This window comes from Wyeomyia smithii, chromosome 2, assembly GCF_029784165.1.
Source record: "Wyeomyia smithii strain HCP4-BCI-WySm-NY-G18 chromosome 2, ASM2978416v1, whole genome shotgun sequence".
Taxonomy (NCBI): Eukaryota; Metazoa; Arthropoda; class Insecta; order Diptera; family Culicidae; genus Wyeomyia; species Wyeomyia smithii.
The window spans coordinates 245,177,204-245,203,723 of record NC_073695.1 but is presented as its reverse complement, the minus strand read 5'-3'; the positions used below and the strand labels follow the sequence as shown (position 1 = coordinate 245,203,723).

Below are 26,520 nucleotides of genomic sequence, written 5' to 3'. Positions count from 1 at the left end.
TAAGTTATTTTATTAGGTCGTGATGTATTTTCATGCAAAAGTAATTAAAATAGCCAAAATATGGACTGACCCACAATTGTGCACCGCAAACGTAACATTACTACAATTATGGGTCACTTCACTTATTGCACCGAGCAGAACTATTGTTTTTAGTAACATTTTCAACATTAAATCATTTCAATCGTATGAATAGGGTTACAATTGAGTTATACATGTGATGTATCATTGGTGATCCTCCAGCTTCTTGTCCAGTAAGTTCTATCTCTACCTTCCCGTGGTGCGGACTGGTGAACGAGTAACCTTAGAAAAATCGAATAACCCACCCCGGTGGAACTGGTCGTATGCTGACAGGATAGGGAGGTTACTTTTGAGCGTCTGACCTCCATGTTGAGAGCGGCTCGAAACAGCGTCTGTTCTTGATGTTAGGAGCGGCTGAACTTCCGTCTTGTTAGTGCACCCAGAGCCCAGGACTTGAAACAGCGGAACCACGTTGGTCCTCCTGCGAGACAGCAGGGTTAGTTGCGGGCCTGCATCAGGGAAAACAACCTAGCAACGAATGAAGAACAAAATAATTGGAACCGTAATAATCGGCAAAGACCCAGACAACAAAAACGGACTAACGATTGGAAACTCGGAATATGGAACTGCCGATCTCTTAATTTCTTTGGAACCACTCGAGTACTTGTCGATGAATTGAAGAGCCGCAAGTTGGACATCGTAGCGCCGCACCAGGTGTGTTGGATAGGCGATTTCGCCGCCTCTAAGAATATGGCCGCACGTAGTACCTTCTTCCTGTAAAACCTCTCACATCGGTACACTCGGAGGTCACCAATTCAGACAAAATCGCAAATCGACCACGTGTTGATAGATGGACGGCACTTCCGGACATCACCGATGTCTGAACCTTCTGAGGCACCAATATCGATTCGGACCACTACCTAGTGATGGTGGTTGAAACCCCTCTCTAGAACGGTGCTCCAACCAGCCCCTTTAATCTTCACCTTCATGAGTGCATCGTCAAGCGACGATGACGCAACTCAACTTCGTCTTCAATCCGACTTGATATCAACTTCGTTTCGTTTCGCTCTCCCTCTCACTGAGCACATAACAATCGTCTTTCACTCGGTACCTTTTGTTTCGTCGTTTCTTTTTCGGCGTATTCGTATCGTCGGTTTAGATTGAACTGCTAGAACTGAGGCTTCAAGGCAGCAACGAAAAAAGCAGATTCGAGCAAATTTTGCTTCAATTGACGATTTACAATTTATCGTCAACTGCATGATGACGATGAACCGAAGCAAGTTATTTTCTTCGCTTTGACCAGTGAGGTAAGGACGAGCATGTTGGGTGCTGTGATTGATGTATTTGGTTGCAGGCTTTGCAAGTCATTGCGTGGAACATGTTACACGCTACATGTTACACATTACATGTTACATTAAACATTATATGTTACACGTTACATATTACATGTCTTATTGCACGTGTTATTTGCATTACGTCCCATTCCGTTCACATTCAAATCATATGTAATATGTTATAAATCGCATAAATCAGCTTTAAAGTTTAATTTTCCTGGCGCGGTCTACGCTGGGAAGGCGACTCGCCCTATCGCTGGCTAATGTACAGCTCAGCTTAGGACTGTACATTAACCCACGGCAAGGCGAACCGTCTTTGTAACGCAAGCCACGCCAGTATGTCCACGGCCTAAGACGCAGCAGCAGCATCAATGCCTTGTTTTTCCGAAGTAATTTACCCTCATTCGTCCAAGTGACGATTTCATTGAAGCTGACTATAGTCGCTTCAGTTCGATAATGAAGACGACGACGACGATTGTAGAAATTCATTTTAAGCAATATTTTCGTCAGTTGAAGTTTTTAATTTCATCCGAAAGAAGGAAGGCAAAGCAGAACGTAAAAGATTACACATGCAACAGTCGTGTGGAATATCAAGAGTGTCCATCTCTTCTTCGGCAAGCACCAGCCGAAATGAGTTTACGAAGTTTTAGTAGCAGCGAGTGAGACGAAGGGGTTGCGTGTTCTCCTTTTGGTGCTTCATTCGACGATGTTGAGCCATAGCGGCGAACGTCCAGGGGCATGTGGAACGAAACCGGCGAAATGAGTGGTTTGACGATGCTTGTTTGAAGGTGTTGGACGAGAAGAATTCTGTTCGGGTACTAATGTTGCGTTGAGCTACGTCAGAACGTGGAGCGATATAGACCGAAGAGAAGACAGCAAAACCAAATATTTCTGGAGAAGAAACGCCGCCAGGAAGAGGAGAAGTTCGAGGTAATAGAACAGTTGAATCACTCTCATTAGACGCGAAAGTTCTACTAAAAACTCAACGCATCCCGCACAGGCTTTATACCGCGAGCCGCAATGTACCGAGATAAGGAAGGGAGTATTTCGGTGGACGATCGTGAGGTGACCCAAAGGTAGAAGCAGCGCTTCGATGAACTCTTGAATGGTGTATAGCAAGAGGACCAAGACGGCGATGGAAAAGACACCGTCGATGCAGCGGCTGAAGAGCAACAAATCGGCCGACAAAGATGGTGTCGGAGTGGAGCTTATTCAGTTGAATATCATCTTCCAACGTCTGTCGTCACTAGGAAGTTGATTCGTGGGAATTTACCAAGCTGGCTTTGTAGAAGGCCGGCCAACAACGGATCAAATCTTCACTATGCAGCAGATCTTCCAGAAGTGCCTCGAGTACAGAGTCCCTACGCACCATCTATTCATCGTTTTCAAAGCCGCATATGATACAACTGACCGAGAAGAGCTATGGAGGAGAACGGGTGGCTACGACGGGTGGAAACCAGTGGTGCATTCGAATCCCGTAGGGGATTTACCTCTTACCTACTGTTTAACATTCCGCTGAACGTGGCACAAGAAGTGGACATTGCACAAGCAGGAATTGCGAGTACTCGGAGTTTTCGAACGACGGGTGTTAAGAACCATTTTCGACGGCATGCAAGAGGACGGTGTGTGGCGGCGGAGGATGAATCGCGAGCTGGAGCAGCTCGCTGGCGAACATATTATCTCGCAGATGGCCAAAGCCGAACGAATACGCTAGGCAGGCTATGTTGCACGAGTACCGGACAACTACCCTGCAAAACTGGTGGTCGTTGGAAATCCGGTTGGTACACGGCGAAAAGAACGCAGCGAACAAGGTAGTTAGACCAAGTGGAGCAAGACCTGGCCAGCATTGGATGCTAGTGAGATTGAAGAAACGCGGCCAGAAAACTAATTCATTGGAAAAAAAAGTAGGAGGTTGTATCCAAGACACGACCGCATAAATGACGTAGAACTACGTACACTATTAACAAATGCCTTGAGTGTTTCATTACCCAAGTAAAAATAATGGTTTTATCAAAGTTTTATAGCGCTTTTTTGGCTGTATTGAGCGCTATAAAAGTTTGATAAAACCATTATTTTTACTTGGGCAATGAGTTATAATGTCTACTAATGAAGGGTTGTGAATTTCGTAAACCGGATTCAGCAGTTAGGAGATCGTGCCGAGTAAAACCATACACAGCACACACACACACATCATACCATATCATAGACACACACACAAATCATACCATATCATACACACACACACACATGATACCATATCACACACACACAGCAAGCAAGCGACCAATCAGAGAACGTCATTTTTATTTCAACAAGGCTTGACAATTTTCAATAGTGTAACAGTTCGTAGATTCAAACAACATTTTTCTGCATTTGGGCAGATGCGTGTATAATTTTCCAATCGATTGCTGCAAGAATGAAGAAAATCGGTTGAAAACCAACCGACCTATAAGCATTTGAAAAGGGACAAATTTCGTCCCAGTTTTTCAGTTTGCATCCCTGTGTGGTTTGCTAAAGTAAAACGTAGTTCTACGCCAAAAGGCATTTTGCTGTTCAAAATTGGATTTGGTGATGACGATCTTTATGCTGCCCCAACAGTGGGGGAATAATGGCAGTCTGGCGAGGCACGCTGAGAAGAACCGCGCTGCTCAATGAGTGTAAAAGAGAGGTGAGGAGGAAACTTACTACCACTTGCACGCGCCCCTCTGCTCGCAACCCTCTGCCCATTGTTGATGCCAAATAGTGACGTAGCTATTTGGGTTTGCCTTTGAGTTCGTTTAGTTGTTTACATTTGAAGCATTTACTAATACTAGAAAAATTCACTCTCCTCCTCACCTCTCTTTTATGCCCATTGCGCGCTGCTACTGAGACATGGTGACCAACCACAGCGCAAGTGGTTTATTTAATTTGAAGGCAGCCACAAGCGCAACCCGCTGTTCTGAGTGCTGTATCTGCTTCTATTGCTGTCAACGTTGTGTAGCTAGTTTTCCCAGAAACACTCTTTTATAGCCGAAGGGTGCTACGTAATAGGCCACGCCCTTCTGTTCAGTTGTCCAATTCTCTAATATTCTTTATACGAATTATTCCACAATTCGCATTCGATATTTGTTTCCAGCGAATAAACACCGATGGTGCTCTCACACACGCAACGGTTTTAACCCGTATTTTATTGCGGTTTATAACATCAAGCGATTTCGTTTGCTCGTTGTTGCGTGTTGCATCATGTTGCAACTTGGCAGCTGGGAGACGACGAAATTCTGTTAATGCTGATTGATTTAATCGACTTCATATTAGCTCTGCATATTCGAATTAACTGCCTTTGTGAATGCATTCTAACAGGGCAGTTTATTATTCAAAATCGGTTATGTTGATCGCAGCCTTTGTGCTGTCCCAACAGTGAGGGTATTAACTACATAAACTACAACAGAATTTGATTGCTAGGATCCCGCGAAGAATGTTTGCTTGTGTTGATGCTAGGAAATTTTCACCCTTCAATTACTTGTTTATTTGCCTTGAAAAAAGGCATTTTGCTGTTCAAAATCGGTTGCTGATCGCATTGTGCTGTCCCAACAGTGGGGGAGTTAAGATACACGGACAACATGCACTGTGGAAGCTATTTCACCTTCTGTAAATTAGACGGCCGCGACAGATGTAACTGCTAGAATCCACACAGAATGCTCGCTTACGTTGTCAAAAATTTTTAACTTTCAATGACTTGTTTATTTGCCTTGAAAAAAGGCATTTTGCTGTTCAAAATCGGATTTGGTGATGACGATCTTCATGCTGCCCTAACACGGGGGAATAATGGCAGTCTGGCGAGGCACGCTTAGAAGAACCGCGCTGCTCCTGAGACGTGGTGACCAACCAGAGGGCTAGTACTGCTGCTGCGGGAGGACGACTGCTGTTGTCGCTGTCTAGAACTATTATGAGCGGCTTCGGCTGAAACAGGCTCTTATATAGGCCAAATAGCATTTTTCAATTGCAAGGTATATGATTCTGTCGACCGTGCTTGGGAAGCAATCATATAACGATCAATCAGAGGACGTAATTTTTGTTTAAACAAGGCTTGACAATTATCAATAGTACAATAGTTTGCATAATCAATCAACAATTTTCTACATTTGGGTGGATGCGTGTATAATTTTCCAAACAATTGCTGCAAAAATGAAGGAAATCGGTTGAAAACAAACCGATTTATAAGCATTTAAAAAGGGACATATTTCGTCCCCTTTTCGGTAATAGTTTTCCTCTTTACATCCCTAAAGAAAAACGTAGCTCTACGTCAAAAGTTTGTTCATTAGGCTATATCTCAATGAAGTAACGCCAAATAAAGTAAAAGTAAGTGATTTTAGAAATTTTTGTAATTTAATCATGAATTCTAGTATGCAAAAAATAGCCACAAAACAAAAACAGAAGAAAAATAATTTTCTAAACACCTGTGGAATTCTATCAAATCATCAAACTGCCATGAGTTCCATGTTTCGCAAAACTGCCAATCAAGGTGTACCGTAGCTTCGGATGTTTCGGGTGCGGCTAAAATTAACCACCATCCATCATCGAAAAAAAAAATCGATCGAAAATATTGGATGATAGTCGGGTGCAAATTTGATGGTCACGTTCAGCGAAACATACACACACGTACATACTGTCGATCGTTCGAGAAGGAATGCAATTCGCGAACCTGCCAGACCATTCCCCTCGGGCTGCTTTCCTGATTAATTAAGGTGGCAAAACGCTCTGCCCGGCTCGGAAGGGTGAAACACTATAACGAGCGCGTTTACGTCATTTTGATTAGCAAGAATTGGTCACGTGCTCGAGGTGGGATGGGGTAAAGCGATAGTTTACTCTTTCAGTATCGAATTAAACGGCGATCCGATCGCCTCGATTAGGTGGAATGTATTCTTCTCTTTGTTGTGATGATGACACCGTTCGAAGGTGCAAATGCGGTCACAAAGCGTGTGGCGCTCGTTACCTATTATCGATCGTCGTCCGGCCATAATTGCCATTAACCGACCGGACGTGAACGGTGTGATGATTGCTGCATCAGCAAACGAAGGTGCGATGGGATCGTAGGGACGTGCTGATTGAACTAGAAATAATTATTTCCATAGGAAGTTGGGAGCTCCGGGCGAGAATGCAGGATAAAAAAAAACTAAAAACATTTTATCACAGTTGCAGAAAGTTCATAACGATATACGGAGCGAAATAATGGAATAATCTCAACAGAAAACTTTTCTTGGGTGAGAGAGAAAAGCAAATAACTACAAATAAAACTTATCTGCCGATCGAGCAACGAAAAAGGCAGATAGCGGGAAGATTTTGGCCTCAGTGTAGCACTCAGCCTTCAGTTTACCTGTGTGCGTCCAAGTAGGCAACGAAGTGCACTTGCCATGCATCGGTATTAGCGAACCTATACATTAGAGAAATGACAAGACACTCACCGTTAAGGCAACTGTCAACATCAAAACGGATAACGGCAATGCAAAATGATACAACTCGCCCGTTTTGATGTTGACAGTTGCCTTAACGGTGAGTGTCTTGTCATTTCTCTAATGTATAGGTTCGCTAATCGGTATGGAAGAACCCATTGCGGTCGACGGTCGGTGAGTGCGCTGTTGTATATTGATTTTACAGTGTCTTCTTAGACGGACCACGATGCTGGTAACGAAGAGCGAGAGAGAGAGAGTGGGGGTGGACGCCTTGTGACATCGGAACGGATGGTTCATGGATAAATACCAAGGTAGAGTAGGCTCTGCTTCGAATAACTGAAAAGGGTTTTGAAAGAGAAAAGAGTTACACCCAAGCCCTCACTGCACTGTCTGTGAACGAGAGGGTTAGTTTGATCTGTATTCAGCCAGTTTCTGCGTGCGATTGGGTGGCATTCCAGTCCAGGAAATGCACTGGGATTTATTCGCCTCCATATATGCTTCCCGCTTACGATGCCGAAGAACGTGCTTTTGCTCCCGTGCGCTCGCAGGCACTTTAACCACTCGGTCGTGTTTTGCCTTCACGTTCTTCGCTAGCTAGGAGCGTCAGCACAGACGAGAATCGAGGCCATCATCATCATCATCATTATCATCATCACCATCATCATCACCATCATCATCATCGTCAGCAACGGAAATAAAAGCGGACTTGGGAATTGTTACTGGTTGAAAGCGAAAATCAGAGTCAATTTTCGTCGCTTTCGCTGGTAAAAAAAGAAAATCACAAGTCGAAAGAGTTGCTGGCGAGCCCTCATTGCTATTTTCGGTACGCACCAATCGCCCACGCAAGTACGGTTTGCCGCTCGATATGGGACAAAACCCCCGAGACTGCCTGTGGGCGATGGTTCAAGAAAATCACGACAGACATCAACAAACGGGTTTTGAGCTTTGGCAGGCAGTCTGGCAAACAAACAAACAACAACAACAAATCGTCAACTTTAAATTCTACATAATTTGGCAGGTCATACATAATACGTCCTTATTCGAAGTGTGAGTGTGAGTAGAAAGGCTCATAACCTCGACTTCAGGGGAAGCGTCGAAGTAACTCTTGTGGTGTTGCCCTTAGAGTTCATGCGAAAAATAATTGCAACCCTTTCCCAGTAGGCGTATGTTTGGCGTTGCTTTTGTTGCTCATTATGATATTCATATTCTCCGGCTTGGTGACATTTGATGAAGTTAGGTATTCAAGTGAAAGAGAATAATACGAACATGTGAATAAAAATGTAGTAACCGTGATAGTGTGGATTTTATACCTAGAGAAGAATTTTTTTTCAGTTTAGATAGTGTGAAAGCAGAAAAAACCTGACAAATTACTCGATCACAACAAAATAATAACGAGCTCAAGACATTTTAAATGCGTTTTTTTCTTTTATTTAAAATATAAATGAAAAAAAAAAAACATTTCATACACAACTGAAACTCGATCGAGGAAGATATGATGACACAAGATTTAATTAAAATCATCAAAAAAATACCTATATATGGGTAATTCCATCTCAAGTGTCGGTCAACAACCTACTCAGTTTTTGCCCAAATCCTAAGATCCCAGCTTTTGTGCCAATTTGATCACTTCTTGCCCCGTGAGAGCCGCCCCTTTTTTTTAATTATGGCAATGACAATTACTCAATGTCTAGAAATAAACTGATATATTAATGCTGAGGAAAATTAGTTAGGGAACCTAAAAATAAATCTCGCGACAGTCTAGCAACACTATGTTCCTTTTTGCATTTGCAAAATTAAAATGCATTATTCGGTAAATGAGTAAATTTTGATCTCAAATTTGACAATTTCATTGGATTTCTGAGAAAAATTTCAAACATAAAACGCTTACTATTCCCAAGTAGGGGAATTGTTCCACTATTCATCTCATACAAAATGGAAACCTAATTAGAAGAAAAAACGCATATTTTCTAATTAAATCAGTCTTCTTATCTATGAAATGGACTCTTCCATGGAACATGGAAATGGACCAAAACAAAACAAAGTGACAGCTACCTCTGGTATTACGCACACCATTGCGACTGCTCGGAAAGTGTTTTTGTTTCAGCTGCAAAGTGTAGTCCGCGACGGTATAGTCCTGCCGTAAAAACGAATTCGACATAAGAGAAAAATACTACAAGGTATACAGCCCTAGGGGTTGTATGAAATGGTGACGTAGGACTAAATGTATATATTATATGCTGCGATAAACTATTTATAGGCAACACTACCGTTTACATTTGATGGTCGTTATTGTAAAACTAACGATGAAAATTTTACACTAGTAGTAGTTGTGAAAATTCTCATAACTCTTATCTTCAAGCATCTATAGTTCTGAAAAGAACCGATTCGCATCATCGGTAGCATTGAATATATTGCTTGACCGCGCATAATGAAGTTTGCTCTCCGCTGTGCCCTCCAGTAGCTGTGCCAGTAAAATATTCTGCAGCGTACGATGGTAACTGCTGCTGCCGTATGCAAATTAAAGGTAACATGTTCCGCAGTGCCTGGAAGTTGACTCGTATGCAGCTCTCGTTTCTCAATGTCGCGTACCTCTAACAGCTATACTCCACTCGCTATTGTGTGCCAAACTAGACTAAAGCAGAATTTTCTACACGCAGTTTTTTGTATCGAGTTCAGCGTAGATTTTTGCCATTGGGGCGTGGCCACGCAGCTTAGAGAAAGAGAAACAAAACAAAACACTTTGTTGAGTCAAAATATGTAGGCAGTGGAATTTATTCCATCCATGTTCTTGTTTTCCGTGCTCGGGAAGCAAGCCAATAGCGAGGGAAATGTATGGGAAAGCTTGACCTTGGAATTTTTCACCTTTTTTCACCATTAGGCAGCAAAGCAACATTTGCCAGTTTCATTTTCAATTTTTCAAAATGTAATCAAGTATAGAAAACAAAGACGTAGTCCTACGTCAAAATGTTACGGCTTTTGTGGCTCAAATTTTATTGTTACATTTTTTTTAGTTTTTCTTTAATTTTGGTGTTTTCTGAAATTAATCCTTTATAAAGCGTACCAAACTTGACGCTAGCAATCATGCTTTACCACCCAGAGATAGGAGACACAAAAATCCTATCTTGAATCGTTGTTGAGCTATTCGAATTTTATTAAAAAAAGAATATTGTGAAATCATCATCAGTGTGTGTAACATCGAGTTAGGCATTCTCGACTACGGCTGCTTAGCAACATTAGTTTGCTTGAATCTGTATCAATATACATAGTAGGCGCTGCAGATAAACCAGTATTTATCGTTTCTTGAAGCCTTCTTTTTTGTTCGTTAGATAAGTCACATTTGAAATAGGAAAAGAAATTCTGCTATAAATAATCATATCTAAAATGACCTATAATCGAATAATTGAGTCTATATATAACCGAGTCCGACCTATAAATAACCTACAGTGATGTTCCAATTATATCACAATTAAAAAAAAAAATAAATCGCGTCATATATTCGTAACATATTTACTTCATGTTATTGACATGAGTATGTGTTAATGTATGTTCATATGTGTTTGAATGTAATTTTTTGAATGTTCGGCATAGCTGAGCTGTTGGCTTCAAAAAATGTGTTATTTAAGCTCTATTTAGAGTTCCAAGCGAAGTGAAAATCACATACAAAATGTTCATTTTTTCACGCTCGTGAAAAATTTCACTTCGCTTGGAACTGTGAACAAATTCGATCCAGCGAAATCGAAGGTTGTGGATCTCATCTTTTTCACTTCGCTTGGAACTGTGAACAAATTCGATCCAGCGAAATCGAAGGTTGTGGATCTCATCTTTTTCACTTGGGTTTATCTTTTTCACGCATGCAAACTAGGAAACCTGTATATGAGAGAAATGTCAAGACACTCACCGTTTAGGCAACTGTCAGCATCAAAACGGTTAACGGCAATGCAAAATTATACAGCTCGCCCGTTTTATGTTGACAGTTGCCTTAACGGTGAGTGTCTCGGCGTCTCTCTGGTGTATAGGCTGACTAATGCAAACGCTAGTGGAAAAAAACAGTAGCGAGCGAAAACTTGCGTGCGTTCCTATTCTGTCAGTTGCAACCAATTTTCACTTCGCTCGGAGTGTAAGCTCGTGAATTTCGCTTCACTTGAACTGTAAACTGAGGGCTGGTGAAATACCTGCGTGTTCCACAAACGGGTTTTCACGACAGATTTCGCAAGTGAAAATATACGCTTTTTCACTTGTCAAATTTTTCACTTCGTTTGGAACTGTAAACTATGCTTTAGAGTGAAAAAGAAGTCCAGCATAAATTATCAAATTGTTTTGTTTTTCTAAAAATTGAAGTGTTCGTGTAAATCTTTTTCGACAAATAATAAGTTGGAATGAGAAAGGCTGGGTCTCACCGCTAGGTGGTTCAATTAGGGTTTTATTCAAATCATCATCAATTTTCAATGATGTTTTCGGCCTTTCGAATGATTCGGCCGTTTGTTATTTCGACCGATTGAAGTTCGGCCGTTTGTAGGTAAACCGTTCGGTGCAGGTACATTTCGACCACGATAGTTCCTTCTATATACACGTTGCATTAGAACACTTCTGGACTGGTTTTGAAAATAAAAGTTCACAATTTCTGCTTTTTCTTGCGATGTGTAGCGATTCATGACAACAATTGTTTTTTTTTTCTTCATCTATAGTTTATTTGACACGGCACAAATACAATTCAATGTTTAACGGCGCCAATTATATCTGGTAGCTTACTTTCTAAAGTATCTTAATAACTAAAAGCAAATTTTTTATCCTCGCTGCCGACTACGAGCTGAAACTAAATCTAACTCAAAGCTAGAATATTTTGCATTAAAAGCACAGGTTTGCTGTTTGATGGTTTTCATTGCCATAGGTAAGCAGCATATTAAATTTGTTCCGCTGCTGGGCCAAGATATTACGGACTGGCATATTGGGTTGTTTCCATCGGGCCTTGAGAGTAACGTGCGGGTCTGATTGCAGTTTCCGGATCTGGGGTCTTAACGTGTTCTTGTCGTTAGGCTGGATGCAGGCGGAAGGGGGTAGGACTAAACTGGGGCGTGGATGGATTTCAGGAAAACGTATATAAGGGACATGTAGGATAGGTCACGGCTCGCCAAGACATCACGAACAGGAACAGCCGGCTGCCTACCTTCGGCCTGCAGGGAAGCTATTAATCTAGACCTGGCGTCACGGTGTACAGGGCATGACCAAACAACGTGCTCTATGTCGTGATAACCCTCACCACAGGCACAGATACCACTCTCCCCGAGCCCAACACGACGGAGATGCGCGTCAAATCTATAGTGATTGGACATAAGCCGGGACATCACGCAAATGAAATCCCGACCTACATCCAACTCCATGAACCACGGGTTCGTCGATACTTTGGGGATTATGGAATGTAACCACCTTCCCAATTCCCCTCTGGTCCAAGAATTTTGCCAACTGATGATCGTATTCTGACGTACAAATGCGAAAAATTCATTAAAGGCAATTGGTCTTACATAAATATCACCGTTTGTTGCGCCCACCTTAGCCAAAGAGTTCGCTTTCTCATTGCCCGGTATCGAGCAGTGAGAAGGGACCCACGCTAAGGTAATCTGAGTAGATTTTTCGGATAAAGCACTCAGATGTTCCCGTATTTTCCCCAGGAAATACGGAGAGTGCTTAACATCTTTCATCGATCGGAGAGCATCAATGGAACTGAGACTGTCCGTAAAGATGAAATAATGGTCCGTGGGCATTTTTTCGATAATCCCTAGGGTGTACTGAGTTGCAGCTAATTCTGCGACGTAAACAGAAGCAGGATTATCGAGCTTATGGGAGACGGTTAAATTGTTATTGAAGATACCGAAGCCAGTGGACCCATCAAGAAGTGATCCGTCAGTGTAGTACATATTGTCGCAGTTGATGTTTCGATATTTATTGGAAAAAATTTTAGGGATCTGCTGCACGCGTAAATGATCCGGGATTCCAAGAGTTTCTTCTATCATGGATGTATCGAAAAACACAGTAGAATCAGAAGTATTTGATAAGTCGAAACGATTTGGAATATTCGAAGAAGGGTTAATATTTTGGGACATGTGATTGAAATACAATGTCATAAAACGGGTTTGAGAATTAAGTTCGATTAACCTTTCAAAATTTTCAATCACGGGACGGTTCAAGACCTCACATTTGATTAGAATACGAGAAGACAGGCTCCAGAAGCGGTTTTTCAATGGTAGTACTCCAGCTAAGATCTCCAAACTCATCGTATGGGCCGATTGCATGCAACCTAAGGCGATACGCAAACAACGATATTGTATTTGCTCCAGTTTGATCAAATGTGTGTTTGCTGCGGAGCGGAAGCAGAAACACCCGTATTCAATAACAGACAATATCGTTGTTTGGTAAAGCCTTATAAGGTCTCCTGGGTGGGCTCCCCACCATTGTCCGGTTATTGTACGAAGAAAATTCACTCTTTGTTGACATTTTTTCATCAGATACCTCACGTGACAACCCCAGGTGCCTTTAGAGTCGAACCAGACACCAAGATATTTGTGTACCAAAACCTGAGAAATCGTTTTACCCATTAATTGTGTTTGAAGCTGAGCAGGTTCATGCTTCCTAGAAAAAACTACTATCTCAGTCTTCTCCGGAGAGAATTCGATACCTAGCTGAAAGCCCAAGCAGACAAATTGTCCAAGGTATCTTGCAATGGTCCTTGCAAATCGGCAGCTTTGGCTCCTGTAACAGAGATTACACTGTCGTCTGCAAGTTGTCTTATCGTGCATGAATTTGCCAGACATTCGTCGATGTCTTTTGCATTAAATTTGTAAAGAAGGGGGCTTAAACATGAGCCCTGGGGAAGACCCATGTAGCTAATGCGAAAAGTTGCCAAATCGCCGTGCGTAAAATGCTTGTGCTTTTCGGACAACAAATTGTGCAAAAAATTGTTTAAAATTGGAGAAAATCCTTGTCGGTGAAGTTTACCCGAAAGAATGTCAATAGAAACGGAATCAAAAGCCCCCTTAATGTCCAAGAACGCAGACGCCATTTATTCTTTGCGAGCATACGCCAGCTGAATATCTGTTGAAAGCAACGCAAGACAATCATTTGTCCCTTTGGCGCGGCGGAAGCCAAATTGAGTATCTGATAGTAGACCGTTTGATTCGACCCAATGGTCTAAACGACGGAGTATCATTTTCTCCATCAATTTCCGGATACATGATAGCATTGCAATCGGCCTATAAGAGTTGTGATCAGAAGCTGGTTTTCCCGGTTTTTGGATGGCGATCACCTTCACTTGCCTCCAATCCTGCGGTACAATGTTTTGCTCCAGGAACTTATTGAACAAGTTCAACAAGCGCCTCTTGGCATTGCCGGGTAGATTCTTCAACAAGTTGAATTTGATTCTATCTAACCCAGGCGCGTTATTGTTACAGGACAGGAGGGCAACTGAAAACTCTGCCATCGTAAAAGGTGATTCTATCGCGTCTTCGGGCTGTGTTCCAAAGAGTGCTCATCGATGTCTCCCTCGACGTCTCGTTCACGAACCGACGCCAATATCCGCGTTTCTTTGCTTTAGCCAAACTTTTAAGCTTGGTATCAAGCTCCGAATACCGTAAATAGTCGCCCGGTATACCTCCCATCTGGAAGGTCAAAAACGCGTCGGATATTTGCGTGTAGACATCGGAGCACTCTTTGTCCCACCACGGAGTTGGAGGCCTCTCTTTGATCGTTACGCCGGGATATTTCTTCGTTTGGGCTTGCAACGCGGCGTCGAGGATTAAGCCCGCGAGGAGGTTGTATTCTTCAAGTGGTGGATGATGTTGAATCGACTCGACCGCTTTTGAAATCATTTCCTCGTATAACTTCCAATCGACATTCCGTGTGAGGTCATACGGAATGTCAATTGGTCGCATGCGAGTTGACCCGTTTGTAATTGAAATAAGAATAGGCAGATGGTCGCTACCGTGAGGATCGAGGATTACCTTCCATGTGCAATCCAACCGTAGCGACGTCGAACATAAGGATAGATCCAAAGCGCTTGGGCGCGCTGGAGGTTTCGGGATACGTGTCATTTCACCGTTGTTTAAAATAGTCATGTCGAAGTCATCGCAAAGTTTATAGATTAAAGAGGAGCGGTTATCATTGTAAGGGGAACCCCAAGCCACACCGTGAGAGTTGAAGTCTCCCAAAATCAAACGTGGCGAGGGAAGAAGTTCTATTAAATCAAAGAGCAGCCGTTGCCCAACCTGTGCTCTGGGAGAAATATATATTTAGGCAATACAAAGCTCTTTACCTTGTATTGTCATTTGACATGCGACAACTTCGATGCCTGGAATCGAGGGGAGGTTAATACGATAGAAAGAATAGCACTTTTTAATCCCTAAAAGTACTCCTCCATATGGGGTGTCTCGATCAAGGCGAGTAATATTAAAATCATGGAAGTTGAGATCAATATTTGAAGTAAGCCAAGTTTCACAGAGGGGAAAATGCATCGTATTTGTTTTTATTTATCAAAACTTTAAACGAATCAATTTTTGGTAAAATACTTCTACAATTCCACTGTAAGACAGAGATAGAATCCTTCATATACGCAGTTGAATTAGGCATCGAAGGATACAATCGCTGCAAGGAGGGGCCTTGGGCAGTCAACTGCTTCAAAAATGATCTAACTGTTGGGAGGAATGCTGTAAGAAAAATTTTAATTGGATCGGGTACATTAAAATTTTCAAAAATCCAGTCCACAATGTCAGAAAATTTCACTAATCCAGAGTTTGTTTCATCAAGTGGATGTGCAAAAGGAACAACTGGGGTTTTAGATGTTCCTGGCAGTGCTGGGAACTCCTTCTGGGACTTTAAATTTGCAAGCCCAGGAGGAGTTTGCTTCGGTTTTTCCGCAGCACTGTTTGGTTTGTTCGTACTTTTCATTACACTTTGGGAAATCTTAGGACCTTTACGGGGAAGTTTAGGAGAAGAAACATTTTTCCTCTTCCTAGACTCCCCAGGATTGGCATAAGATGTTCCCGCTGATGAATCGTCAGAATCGGTTTCATCGGAGGGCAACAGATCAAAGGGGTTCGATGTTATGGTAGAAGTGGTCACGGTCTTCTTCAGCATCTCAGCGTAAGAACGCTTTGAACGCTCCTTAAGTGACCGCTTGATTTTATCTCTGCGCTGCATGTACACCGGGCATGTGGAGAGCTCATGCTGGTTTTCCCCACAGTGAATACATTTTTCAGCATTAACACTGCAAGAATCTTCCGCATGAGTCTCCCCACACTTGCTACATCGTGCCTTATTGCAGCAGTAGGCGGCTGTGTGGCCTAACTGCTTGCAATTGGTGCAAATCATAACACGGGGTACATACAATCGCACAGGCAGACGAACCCGGTCGATCGAGACGTGGCTAGGGAGTGCAGATCCGGCAAACGTAACGCGAAACGAGTCTGACGGAGTGTAAACTTTTTTACCGCCGACGAGAGACATGGACCGCAATCGCTTGCAATCTATGATCTTTACTTTTACGTCGTGACACAAAGCATTTTTGAAGCAGCCAAAACCGCTTGCCAAGATACACTCGACCGACAGACTCGAATCGGTTATGACACCGTCGATCTCCACGTCTCGTGCGGGTATATAAACGCGATACTCGCGTGTGAAAAGCTCGGAGCGAGCAATAGCGTTGGCCTGTTCCAGGTCGCTGACCACGACACGGAGCTTGTTGGGTCTGACCTTGGAGATTTCGGTCACGGCCTTGCACCCCTCCGTCAGGTCTTTCGAAATCTGCAGGATGTTTAACGGTTTCGATTTCGGTCCTGCTTTTGGCCGAAAGAAAACAGTAAAGCTGCCCTGAGATCCGTCCGGGTAAAGCCTGGGGCGAGGGGGGACTGGAGAATTAACAAAGGAAGGGTTGGCAGGAGGGAGAGGGTCGGAGGGGTTCGGGGATGGTGGCACGGGAGGCGAGGGATCTACATCCATCGCGCTAAATCTAGCGCACTAGCGCCGACAGAACATGTACCTCTTTACTTCTCCTTTCAGCAGGGTTGGTTGTCCGAACGGGCGAAGCTGCAGCCGTTACAGCCAGGAGCACCAATACAGCAGCTCCAAACAGCCTCCAGCAGCGAGCCGGGTGTGTGATCACTTAGCACAGCGACACAACTCGCTGTCAACTGTTGGCTTCTTCTTTTTCCTCCTTTGTGTTGAGATTCTCGTCCACTGCTGTAGCACAAATCACTTAGCAGCCAAATCGGCTTACGCACCAGCAAACAGCCACGATGCGAAACAGTTGCACAAAGGCGGGCGACCTTGAACCTTCACTCGACCAGGCAAACAATGCCAACACTTGCTCGCGCGTCTTTTGTTTTATATTCTATCGGAGCGATCACCAAACACGTCCTATACTGATGCGTGTTCGGCACAGAAATGACTACGTTGCCTTTGATTGGTTTGAAAAACAGTCAATCAAATATTATTATTATATTTTTCTACGTTCCTGTATTGTCTTAGTTCGAAGAAAAAAGTCAAACCGAATTTTCTGGTGACCCAATCTGTCAATAACCAACATAAAGCTGTGCTGTGTGAAAAGCATGCTGATCTCAAATTTATTCCACAGTGCTGTGAATTTTGAATGTTCATATGCTCGAACGATATCCTTTGTTTGTGTTTACATCATTTCCATCTTACTTTCCAAACTCATTCTCTCCCACCCAACCAAACATCCTGTGGCAATTGTTAAGATGAATTGTTATTTTGTCGGAACTGAAGCGAAGGAAAGCCTACGCTAACGAAATCTCATTTTTCCCGGCCTAGCGTTGGTTTTATATATACCCATAGGATGAAGAAGAATGATAAGTAGAAACGATCGAATGCGGCTGCAACTGATAAACATTGTTCTTTTTCGCCTTCTAGCATCGCATAGCCGGTGTAAAATTGGAATATAGCTAAGGTGAATTAAAAGCTTCAAGAAATTTGAAAATGAAGTTAGAATTGTATTCCGATTGATTTCGCTCTACCAACCATTCGTTGACAGTTCTTCAGATCTGAATGAAATCTAGACATCCGCATCATAGAATTGCGGTGAAAATAAAGGATTTCGTTTTCACTGGTTCTAGCTCGCATTCTAGGCATGTTCCTTAAGAAATAAGCAGGAAGGCAGCTAGGTCAAACGTTCAAGAAAAAGGAAATTTGAAGAATTTTAGGAGATGACTGTTAAAAATATAGAATTTTTAATGCTAAATGAAATTGTTCGAGACAATATCGTGTGAAAAGAAAAATAAAGAAACTTATAAAATATTATAAAAATAGATTATAATAAAGAACAAATTTTTCTGAAAACGAGTTTACCGTCCGTCACCAGCAAATCGTGTGCCTTTGCATGAAAAGTTCAACCATGAAAAGACGCTAAACTGTGACAAAATTTTAGCTCCGTTTGTTCGTGGTGCTCGAAATCGATCGTTACCGAAGCAAATCATCGCAAGTCAGCTATAAACAATTTCCAATATCTTTTATTTTTGGAAATATCTGGCGATGTCGGGCGTTTCCAACTGCTTCGTGCCGTCACGCCATTCTGCACATATTTTTCGAATAATGGCAGCAATCGGATGGCAAATTTTATTGTACACTGTAAAACGAAATAGCGCGATTGGCCCGCAAAGACGCATCAAGCTATTCTTCGCTGTCAGAAAGTTGCATTCCGTCCTTCGTTCGACGATAAAATGATAAACATTATTTTGCTCACATAAAAGCAAACAAAAAAAAAAAAAATTGAAAATGGCAAATTATATCCATCGCAGCAAAGCGCCTTTTGATGGATGGTTATTGCGAAACTTGTCATCGTAGAAACGTGAGGATATTTCCATATTAGGGGGGTATTAAAATGTTTTCACTTTTCAGCTTACCAGCGCGCCACGTTCGCTACCTTTTTTTTACCAGTGGGAGTTTTGTCACGCTTTGGTGATTTACGGGCAATATTATCCGGCGGACACCACTTTTATATACTCTGCTTCCGAACAATCGGGAGTAATTTGCCATTCATTAGAATAGAGCACAGCCCAGCGGACGGTTAATTTAATTCACCTACTTCCGTATCAGTTTGGCCACTGACTGTACGGGCCCTAATCCATCTTACATGGTGATGGTGACGATTCGGTCTCATCCTGATGTATCACATTCAGTCCCATTTTCGTCCTCCCCACCGAAACAACGAGTACAATGCTGCAAAACCCCCAGAAGCTGCCTAATGGAAACACATTTTCGTATCCGTTTTCCGACCGATAGTTTACGGTTTGCTTCGCCCTTGCGATAATGCCAATAATGATATTGTGTACGAATTTGTGCGGGTGGAAATTGCTCCGAATATGGCAATCTGAAAGTGGCCTTCTTGCGGTCAACAAGCCAATAGAGCTAAATGAAGTGAACTCGACCGAGATATGTGTGCGAACACAACGTGAATAAACTGGTTTTGTGGGTAGGCCTTCTACTAACAATCGTTTTTTGAGTGTTTTATCTAAAGTACAAGCAAAAATAAATCGAATTCGAATTTCGTCTATACAAAAATCAAAGAACAAAAATTCAACATAAAATACTAGATATCGAAAATACAAGCTTAAAACTACAAATTCCAAATTACGAAGGCCGTAACCCAAGAAAAAAAAGTTCGAAATCCACGTGCTACAATTTAAAAGTCTAAATTCAAAACTCAAAACTTAAAACGATTTAAATAATTTTGATGATAACAGTGGTTTTCTATCCCAAGACGCTTTCCACCTTATAACGTTTCTCTCCTTTGTTGAGAGATTTAGGTCTCCATTATTACAGTTGATTTCGTTCATTTTAACACTTTCGAAGTCACTCAATACCGGAATTCGTATTAACCATGTTGTCACAGAACAGAGAAGGGTTAAATATACTACACCAAATCTGATACCAAGATAGGATAGCATTCTTGGTTGCAAGTAGTCTCAAACAGATGAAAGCTGGCTGCCGCTTGGCCTGCTAAGGTGAAAAGTTTTGCGTTCAAATGAAGCGCTCCACTCGGACGAGCTTTCGGTGACATCCTGCTGACTCGGTCATGGCCAGCTGCCAGTGTTTCATGGCTCGGACCAGCCGACAGACCGACAAAGTAGCGATGAACGAGGATGACGGTGATGAAGGAAAACCCTTCATTTCCCAGGAGCTTCCAACCTGCCAAACCGCAGCGACCGAAGCAGATTTGGTGACGAATAGAACAAACAAAATCATATGACCGAGCTGCGGGGGGAAACATTTTTATTCTCCCTGTGCTACACTGACAGGTTCGAAATTTTGGTCGGTTTGCTTTACATGTCATCGGCCTACAAGACTGACTTGTCAGGTGGGATAGGTAAATTAGTAAAACATTTCAGTGTGGTTAGAACTTTTGATTTTGGTTGAGATGGGTTAAGTTTGATATCTGTCTCGGAGGAATCTTGAAAATTGAATCTTTGTTACAGAATCGTAGCCCAAGAATCGAACACAATTGGAATCTGTTGTGAACCTGAACAAAGTGAAACAAATTTCACAAAACATAAACAAGAGTGCTTAAACTTTGAACGAACAGCACACACTTGAGACCACGTCGGTAAAAATTCCAACCACAGTCGTCCATTAACGACAAAAAAATAGCAAGATTTGTCACAAAAACAAAAAAAAAAACGCAAACAGCTACAACTTGGCGCTCGATTTTTCTTCCGGAAGCGTGATTTGTTGTGGCACAGGTACATTGCCCCAAAGTCGGTGAATGGGAATTGAACGAGGGACAAAAGAAGAAACAAGTTCAAAGAAGAGGTGGGGGGGGGATCAATTCTTTTTCCGATGCCAACCGACTAAACAGAAACAGCAGGCGCACTTATTTATTTCGCTGGCGGGAGGAACTGTGTTTACATTTCACCAAACAGGAAGCGACAGGTAATAACTAACTGACAAAGGAGGCGAGGACTTTTAGGGAATTAGCCGAGCCGCCCACGCACACACACAATGGGACTGATTTTCGATCTTTTCATTGGGGAAGTGGGTTGTTGGCAGGGACCGAGAATGACCTCGGCGGGTGGTTTGGTTGACTTCCGCATTCGCTTGCTGCCGTAGGAAGTAACACACGAATAGTATTGATTTTCTGTATGCCGTTTTACTGGGTTCGGCTGCGAAGGAATGCCTTATCGTGGCACTTCCTTTATATCCTGCATTACGTGATAGCTTCGTCGTCTTACTGGAAGCTCTTTTGCATAAAAGTACAATCTCTAAGGCAGCCAGACTCTAGTTAAGTCCTGCCGGTATTTGCAGGTAGGTTCCGAAAGGGTTTTGCTTGCCTTTTCTTTTGATCCCCTCGAGATGCTTGCCATCCCAGCCAGCCAGTCAGAGTGGGAGCTTACGGGTTCAAGTACGGACAGTTCAGGGTACGACGACGGGGTGAATGTGTTCTTGTATTCTCTGGCTCTTGTCAGGCAGGCAATGGAAGGATTTTCCGCAATTTTCATAAGAAGTCACTGGAAACAGGGATAGCAGCAACGATTGAGCTTATAGAAGAATTCAGTCGTATGTAGGAATGTAACAATTCCAGTTATGTCTTATCGATATATAAGAATGATCCGATACGCTTGGTTATTTGAAAGTTGAAACTAATTGAACCGGCAATCTTCGTTTGTTTCAATTGAATTGGGTTGCCAAAGAAAAGAAACTTTTCGAATTTAGTTTGGCGGCAAGGATCAAAAATTTCGTCTCCTCGAAAAAACCCCAGGTAATATTTGAACTCAATCGGAAAGTGGACCTTCAAAGCGAAGTCGAAGTTTCACATTTTTGATTCGCGAAAAAAAGCATAGTTCATCGAGATCTGGTGTAATCTCACAATGCAAAATGGTCCAGAAACCAAATTTAGGGGGAATTTGGGTCTAGAGCTCTATAGCAACATTTTAGAGAAAAACTTTCTCCTACAAAGTTGTTACATATGATAAAGCGCTCATTGAAAAATTATCGACAATTAGGGTGACCAACATTTTCGATGCAATCAAGTATCTAACTTTTTTATCTTTGTAGATAGAAGAAAAATTTGTTCTACAATGTTATAGCTCCATTATTTTAAGTAACTTTGTAAAAAAAGTTTTTCTCTTTCTTTGAAAACAACCGATTTATGTTGAAAAAACATATTTTAAGCTCTAACTTTTTTATTTCAAGTTTTATCTCAAAACTGTCTTTGAACGACTTTTAGAGCTTTTTAAGAGAAACAATTTGCAACGCTGACTTTGAAAAATCTCAATTTTACCCAAAGTTATTAATATTTTTCATCAAAAAATCTGCGTTTTTCATTTGTATGCCATTCATTTTGGGGCAAACATAAAAAATATCTCTTGGTCTTATTTTGAAGGGCATACTTGACTCTATTAATAGAGGAACTTTTAGAAATATGTTATTTTTTAAATTTGAGTAAATTCAATTCAAAAACAAGCCGAAAATTTCAATAATTTTATACATTATGCATACAAAAGCACCCAGATATATTTTTTGGTATTTTTATTTATGGACAATGGACTCTGCTATTATATTATTTATTTGGAATATTATTAGGGTGGCTCACTTATTCTCCTTTCCTTTTTAAATTTGAGAAATATACCAAAAAGGAAAATTGATTATTTGGCCTTTTCTGGCCTTTAAAAACACTTTTCGGCGATTCTGAGCTTAATTTGGGATCATTTTCTATTTCGACCTTTTCTGGCCTTTAGAAGCACTTTTCAGTGCTTCTGAGCATAATTTGGAATCATTTTCTATTTTGGCCTTTTCTGGCACTTTTCGGCCATTCTGAGCTCAATTTGGGATCATTTTCTATTTTGGCCTTTTCTGGCCTTTAGAAGCACTTTCCAGCGATTTTGAGCTCAATTTGGGATCATCTTCTATTTTGGCCTTTTCTGACACTTTTCAGCCAGTCTGAGCTTAATTTGGGATCATTTTCTATTTGAGTTTTTTCTGGCCTTTAGAAGCACTTTTCGGCCATTCTGAGCCTAATTTGGGATCATTTTATTTTTTAACCTTTTCTGACACTTTTCGGCCATTCTGAGCTTAATTTGGGATCAATTTCTATTCCAGCTTTTTCTGTCCTATAGAAGCACTTTTCGGCCATTCTGAGCCTAATTTGGGATCATTTTATTTATTAACCTTTTCTGGCCTTTAGCAGCACTTTTCAGCGATTCTGAACCTAATTTGGGATCATTCTCTATTTTGGCCTTTTCTGGCCTTAAGAAGCACTTTCCGGCCATTCTGAGCTTAATTCGGGATCATTTCCTATTTTGGCCTTTTCTGGCATTAAGAAGCACTTTTCGGCCATTCTGAGCCTAATTTGGGATCATTTTTCTATTTTGGCCTTTCCTGGCCTTTAGAAGCGATTCTGAGCCTAATTTGAGATCATTTTCTATTTTGGCCTTTTCTGGCCTTCAGAAGCACTTTTCGGCCATTCTGCGCTTAATTTGGGATCATTTTCTATTTCAGCTTTTTCTGGCCTTTAGAGGCTTTTTCCGGCCATTCTGAGCTTAATTTGGGATCACTTCCTATTTTAGCTTTTTCTGGCCTTTAGAAGCACTTTTCGGCCATTCCGAGCTCCATTTGGGATCATTTTCTATTTCAGCTTTTTCTGGCCTTTAGAAGCACTTTTCGGCGATTCTGAGCTTAATTTGGGATCATTTTCTATTTTAGCCTTTTCTGGCCTATAGAAGCTTTTTCAGCCATTTTGAGCTCAATTTGGGATCATTTTTTATTTTAGCCTTTTCTGGCCTTTAGGAGCACTTTTTAGCGATTTTGAGCTTAATTTGGGATCATTCTCTATTTTGGCCTTTTCTGGCCTTAAGAAGCACTTTCCGGCCATTCTGAGCTTAATTCGGGATCATTTCCTATTTTGGCCTTTTCTGGCATTAAGAAGCACTTTTCGGCCATTCTGAGCCTAATTTGGGATCATTTTTCTATTTTGGCCTTTCCTGGCCTTTAGAAGCGATTCTGAGCCTAATTTGAGATCATTTTCTATTTTGGCCTTTTCTGGCCTTCAGAAGCACTTTTCGGCCATTCTGCGCTTAATTTGGGATCATTTTCTATTTCAGCTTTTTCTGGCCTTTAGAAGCACTTTTCGGCCATTCCGAGCTCAATTTGGGATCATTTTCTATTTTGGCCTTTTCTGGCCTTTAGAAGCACCTTTTTTTGGCCTTTTCTGGCCTTTAGAAGCACTTTTCGGCCATTCTGAGCTCAATTTGGGATCATTTTCATTTATTGTCTTTCCTGGCCTTTAGAAGCACTTTTCGGCCATTCTGAGCACCATTTGGGATCACTTTCTATTTTGGCCTTTTCTGGCCTTTAGAAGCACCTTTTTTGGCCTTTTCTAGCCTTCAGAAGCACTTTTCGGCCATTTTGAGCTTAATTTGGGATCATTTTCTATTTTGGTCTTTTCTGGCCTTTAGAAGCACTTTTCGGCCATTCTGAGCTCAATTTGGGATCATTTTCATATTTTGTCTTTTCTGGCCTTTAGAAGCACTTTTCGGCCATTCTGAGCTCAATTTGGGATCATTTTCTATTCTGGCCTTTTCTGGCTTTTAGAAGCACCTTTTTTTGGCCTTTTCTGGCCTTTAGAAGCACTTTTCGGCCATTCCTAGCTCAATTTGGGATCACTTTTTATTTTAGCCTTTTCTAGCCTTTAGAAGCACTTTTCGACCATTCCGAGCTCAATTTGGGATCATTCTCTATTTTGGCCTTTTCTGGCCTTTGGAAGCACTTTCCAGCGATTTTGAGCTTAATTTGGAATCATTTTCTATTTTGGTCTTTTTTGGCCTAGAAGCAATTTTCAGCCATTCTGAGCGCAATTTGGGATCATTTTCTTTTATAGCTTTCTCTTGCCTTTAGAAGCACATTTCAGCGATTTTGAGCTTAATTTGGGATCATTTTCTATTTTGGCCTTTTCAGACCTTTAGAAGCACTTTTCGGCCATTCCGAGCTCAATTCGGGATCACTTTCTATTTTAGCTTTTTCTGGCCTTTAGAAGCACTTTTCGGCCATTCCGAGCTCAATTTGGGATCAGTTCCTATTTCAGCTTTTTCTGGCCTTAAGAAGCACTTTTCGGCGATTCTGAGCTTAATTTGGGATCATTTTCTATTTTAGCTATTCTGGCCTATAGAAGCTTTTTCAGCCATTCTGAGCTCAATTTGGGATCATTTTTTATTTTAGCCTTTTCTGGCCTTTAGGAGCACTTTTTAGCGATTTTGAGCTTAATTTGGGATCATTTTCTATTTTGGTCTGTTCTGGCCTTTAGAAGCACTTTTTGGCCATTCTGAGCTCAATTTGGGATCATTTTCTGGTTTAGCTTTTTCTGGCCTATAGAAGCACTTTTCAGCGATTCTGAGCTTTTTTTGGGATCATTTTCCATTTTGGCCTTTTCTGGCACTTTTCGGCCATTCTGAGCTCAATTTGGGATCATTTTGTATTCTAGCCTTTTCTGGCTTCTAGAAGCACTTTTCAGCGATTTTGAGCTTATATTGGGATCATTTCTTATTTTGACCTTTTTGGCCTTTAGAAGCACTTTTCGGCCATTCTTAGCTTATTTTGGGATCATTTTCTATTTTGGCCTTTTCTGGCCTTCAGAAGCACTTTCCAGCGATTTTGAGCTTAATTTGGAATCATTTTCTATTTTGGTCTTTTTTGGCCTAAAAGCACTTTTCAGCCATTCTGAGCGCAATTTGGGATCATTTTCTTTTAGCTTTTTCTTGCCTTTAGAAGCACATTTCAGCGATTTTGAGCTTAGTTTGGGATCATTTTCTATTTCGGCCTTTTCTGACACTTTCCGGCTATTCTGAGCTTAATTTGGGATCAGTTTCTTTTTTGGCCTTTAGAAGCACTTTTAGGCGATTCTGAGCTCCATTCGGGATCATTTTCTATTTTGACCTTTTCTAGAAGCACTTTTCATTGATTTTGAGCTTAATTTGGGTTCATTTTCTATTTTGGTCTTTTCTGGTCTTTAGAAGCACTTTTCGGCCATTCTGAGCTCAATTTGGGATCATATTATTTTTTGGTCTTTTCTGGCCTTTAGAGGCAGTTTTTAGCGATTTTGAGTTTAATTTGGGATCATTTTCATTTTTGGCCTTCTCTGGCCTATAGAAGCACTTTTTAGCGAATGTACGAAATTTTGTTTTGTTGACTAATTTTACATAGAAAATACTTATAGCCAGCCAAGCGGCGAATTCGGGTTTCGTTTTACCTACTGTGCCCTTCCAATTTTCTTGATCTTTTTTTCGGAAAAATAGGAAAAATTGCGAAAAAAAGAGAATTTGAATTTGAAGGTAACAGCATTGAAACATTTCAGTTATCACGGTAGGTAAGGCTGTGCGAAGTTTCGAGGTTCCCGAAATTTAACGAAATTTTTCTCGAAATTCTTTATAAAATAACTAAAATTAATGAATTTATGGTCAGTTTTTTCGTTTAGGTATGAAATAGATTTAAATTGGATTTGGGTTACAATCGGATTGTATTAGGATTGGATTTGAATTGGATTTGAGATGGATTTGAATTGGATTTGAGATGGATTTGAATTGGATTTGGATTGGATTTGGATTAGATTTGAATTAGATTTCGATGAATAATTTCTGGATTTAAGTTTTACTTTTAAAATAAATAAAAGTAAAGCAATTTAAATAAAATATTTGTGTGAAAAAAAAACAAGTAAAAATTTACTGTTTCTGAGAAGATTGCGTACAAAAATA

General features: G+C 41.3%; 1 protein-coding gene across 2 annotated transcripts in view; it reads right to left on the bottom strand.

Annotated features, from left to right (window-relative positions):
* Positions 1-26,520, bottom strand: part of LOC129724635 (neuroglobin-like) — a 397,507-nt gene that overhangs the window by 156,806 nt on the left and 214,181 nt on the right. The gene's annotated exons all lie outside the window — the stretch shown is intronic.